Source organism: Alexandromys fortis, unplaced genomic scaffold (genome assembly GCF_014885135.2).
Source record: "Alexandromys fortis isolate MF-2015 unplaced genomic scaffold, M_Fortis_MF-2015_v1.1 scaffold_166, whole genome shotgun sequence".
Lineage (NCBI taxonomy): Eukaryota > Metazoa > Chordata > Mammalia > Rodentia > Cricetidae > Alexandromys > Alexandromys fortis.
This window is the reverse complement of record NW_026068102.1, coordinates 233,618-237,715: the sequence shown is the minus strand read 5'-3', so window position 1 is coordinate 237,715 and position 4,098 is coordinate 233,618. Positions and strand designations below refer to the sequence as shown.

At 39.2% G+C, this 4,098-nt stretch overlaps 1 pseudogene; it reads left to right on the top strand.

Moving 5' to 3' along the window:
• The first annotated feature begins 1,771 nt into the window (after positions 1-1,771).
• On the top strand, positions 1,772-1,869 carry LOC126489594 (uncharacterized; annotated as a pseudogene).
• Positions 1,870-4,098: the final 2,229 nt, after the last annotated feature.

Sequence of the window (4,098 nt, the reverse complement as noted above, 5' to 3'; positions counted from 1 at the left end):
TCTACTTTCCGTCTTTCTCCAAGCTGTCATTCGGAGTTCTTGGGAACATTTCATTTTCTAGTATTCCATGATGAGGAAAGGGGTGTGACTTACGCTGACCTAGTGGAAGGTTTGACTGAGTGATCAAATCATTGAAAATGCACCCTTGGCCTCTCAAATCTCACACATACTCAGGATGCCTCCCATTTCAGTTTAGAAGCATATTTGCCAAATTATTTGCAAATTTTTATCTTCGTATTTCAAATAAAGCCAACAAAATAACTGGTCAAAGCCCCTACAGTAAAAATTAGACCTGTGCATGAATGTCAGTCCTCCGCTTATTAACTGCGTCCTACTGAAGTTGTTTCACTTACTTGAGTCTTAGCTTTGGCTGCAGAAGCTCTGGCTTAAACTGCATATGACTCTGGGATTGATCTGAATCTATGTGTAAGACCACAGTGTAAATCTGGCACAGACAAACTACTGGGGGCAACCAGTATTAACTCTCTCATCCTTCTTGATTTCCATCTGTGTGACATTCTGAACAATACTGCTATTTGTTCCTAGGCTGAGCCAGTCACCATGGTAGTAATTTTCGCACAGACTGGCTAAGAACTAAGGCCTCAAGGAAGAAGTGTTAGGACAGTAGAGGGAGGGTGAGAACTTGGAAAGTCCTGTTCTGTTTTGGAAGGAGCAATAGAAATCACAGTAGTGGGCTAGCTTGGATTGCTGGTGATTACACTGTGGCTAAAGTGTCTTCAATGATGTGTCCAGAAAATGTTCCTGCCTTTCAGTATTCCAGGATGCTGTAATTAATGATAGCGGAATGACTTACCGCACACTCGCCATTTGGATAAATATTAGAATTGTTACTATCTAGGAAAAAAAAAACCCAGCCTGTAATCACACCTATATCACATGGAGTCCTGTTTTTCTCCTTATCTTTGCAAACACTCAACATTACCATGTTTGCCAATATTTTTTTCCTTGTAATCCACATTGTTTCTAGCCACAAAGCTACCTTTCTGGAAATACTGCTTCTGAGACATATGCAGGCTACAGGTCAAAACATTACTCAAGACCCATGTAGATCAGTGTGTCTGATCTACACTAGCTGCATAATATTGGGCAGTTATATGCACATTTCACAATTATGCCATAGCAGGTGTGACAATTTCTAAGTTTGAGTTTTGGTAACTTTTTTGTGCATGTACACATGTGCATCTATGTGTGTTCAGATATATGTGTCTATATGTACGCATGCATGTGGGGGCCAAAGGACAATTTCTGGTGTATACTTCTTTTCTTTTGGGAAAAGGTGGAGTCTCTTACTGGCGTGGAACTTATTAAATAGACTAAGTTGGTTGTCCAGTGAGATCTGGGGATCTGCCTGTCTTGGTCTCCCCAACACTGGGGTCAAATTGCATACCAACACATCTAGCTTAATGTAGATTTTTTTAATGCACAGAACATTTCTTGACAGATGTAAGTTTTATAGAACTATTTGCCATTATGGTTTGCGTTCATTTCTCTTTGTTTGTACAATATATTATTACACAGTTGGTAGTAAAAACAATAGAAATTAATTGTTTAACAGATGCTGGAGGTCAGAAGGTGAAAGCAAGCACCACAAAGCTGCAATCAAAGTGTAAGCAAGATTCTTTAATCTGGAGGCTCAGAGGGAAAATCCATTCCTTGTCATTCTGAGGTCACCGTATCTGCTCCTGTCATCACACTGCTTCTGCCGTTCTCTGCCTAGATCTGCCACTCTCTGATAAAGACCTGTGTGATTGCACTTGCTTCAGCACTACACAGACTAAAATTGGAACGATACAGAGAAGATCCCTCTGCAAGGATGACACGCAAATTTGTGAAGCATTCCATATTAAAAAAAAAGAAAAAAAAGAAGAAAAAAAAGAAAGAAAGGAAAAGATATGTGTGATTGCATAGGAGACTTATTAGGATATTGCTCGGTAATCTCTCTGCTTTGATGTATTCTATTACAACCGTAATGAGCGTATAAGTTAGGAGTCACTGACACCAAAGATTAGGTAAAATCTTTGAAGGCTTTAGTCAGTCCAATACAACCTCTTAAATTTCATGCTAAAATAAAATAAAATAGTTTGTGACTCTATACATGTTATGAATATAATATTTAATCGTGTTTAAAGCAAATATTTCTCTAAATTGGTCTTTTATTTTAATTGTGCTTATAGCTTGAACCATTGTAAATAGTACTCAAAGGTGACTTAGTTTAATAGAACAAAGTTGTTCAACAGTAAAAGACATGGGAAATAATGTTGAAGTATTACAAATGGATTAAATATTAGCCACTAATGCAACAGTGAGTAACCTGAGTCTAGTTTAAGAGTCTTAAGTGAAAGTAAATAGTAGATTATGACTGCACATTTAGAGTGTTATCAAGGTTACCTAAGGTCTTTTGAAGCAATCCCTGTACCCTCACTGATGTGCTTGTTTGAGAAAGTAGCAAGACGCACACACGGTGACTTGGGCATGGCCTGCAGTGCCATCATCATTCTGTTCTGGATGTTCTATGTGCTTTCGTGAGCTTAAGACTAACCATCAGACTGTTGTTACAGACATAAGGCTACTGACCAACAGACTGTTGTTACAGACGTAAGGCTACTGACCAACAGACTGTTGTTACAGACATAAGGCTATACAATCACTAAAATGGTCACAGATGATATTTGAATATGGTTATTGTAAAAGATTTCTCAAACAAATAAATATTTTGAGAATTACTCAACAAAAAGAATAAGCGATGGAACCGGGTAGTAGTAGCACCTGCTTTTAATCCCAGCACTTGGGAGGCAGAGACAGATGAATCTCTGTGAGTTTGAGGCCAGCCTGGTCTACAAAAGCTAATTCCAGGACAGTCTCCAAAGCTACAGAAAAACCCTGTCTCAAAAAAACAAAAATAAATGAATAAAAGAAAAAGAAACAAAAAGAATGAGTGATGCTAGGAAGGGATGTTCTAGGGTACGTGGGAAGTGGAATGTGAGAGTCAGGCAGATATGATCAAGACACATTACAATGTTTATGAAATTGTCAAGGAAAAAAATATTTCCAAGAATATTGTTATCAATTACTAGAATTTAAGAAAAAAGTAGCCCAGATTAAATACAGGTTTATAAAAAGACTTGATTTACAGTGAATGCGTATGTGTGATTATTAAAATGTATATTTTTCAAATGAAACTTTTTCTTTTAAAACAGTCTTTTTTCATTTTACATACTAATCCTAGTCCCCACACCATCCCCTCTTCTCACCCCACCTATTTTCTTGCTACCCTAATTCCCATCCTCTCCTTAAAAAATGTAAGGCTTCACATGGGGCGTCAACAAAGGCTGGAGTATCATTTTGAAGCAGGACCAAGGCCCTCTCCTCATATCGAGACTGAGCAAGGTATCCCCCCAAAGAAAATGGACTTCAAAAAACAAGTTCAAGCAATAGGAATAAGTTCTGGTCTTACTGCCATTGACCCCACAGACTGCTCAAGCCATACAACTGTTATTCAGAAGCAGAGGGCCTAGGTTGGTCCTATGTAGGTTCTCCTGTTATCAGTCATGGGTCAGTGAGCTCCCACTAGCTCAGGTCAGCTATTTCTTTGGGTATTCCTGTCATGGTCTTGACGCCTTTGCTCATATCGCTCCTCCCTCTCTTCCACTGGACTCTGGGAGGTTGGGCCAGTGCTTAGCTGTGAATCTCTCTCTGTATCTATTTCCACCTGTTACTGGATGAAGGTTCTGTGATGACAATTAAGGTAGTCATCAATCTGATTAGAGGAAAAGCCAGTTCAGGCCCCTCTCGACTATGGTTTAGGGTCCAACCTGGTGTCATCTTTGTGAATTCCTGATAGGGCAGAAGGGGAGGGAGGAGAAAGGTAGGGGGAATGAGAACATGAGGGAATGGGGATGGCTGAGATGGGGGAAGGACAAAGAGGGAGAGCAAAGAAAGAGATATCTTGATTGAGGGAGCCATTATGGGGCTAGCAAGAAACCTGGCACCCAGGAATCAAATGAAACTTTTAAGAAAGATTTGTCTGTTTGAAAAGTTTACTATATCTTGATGAAAAGACTTTCCCATCTGAAATTA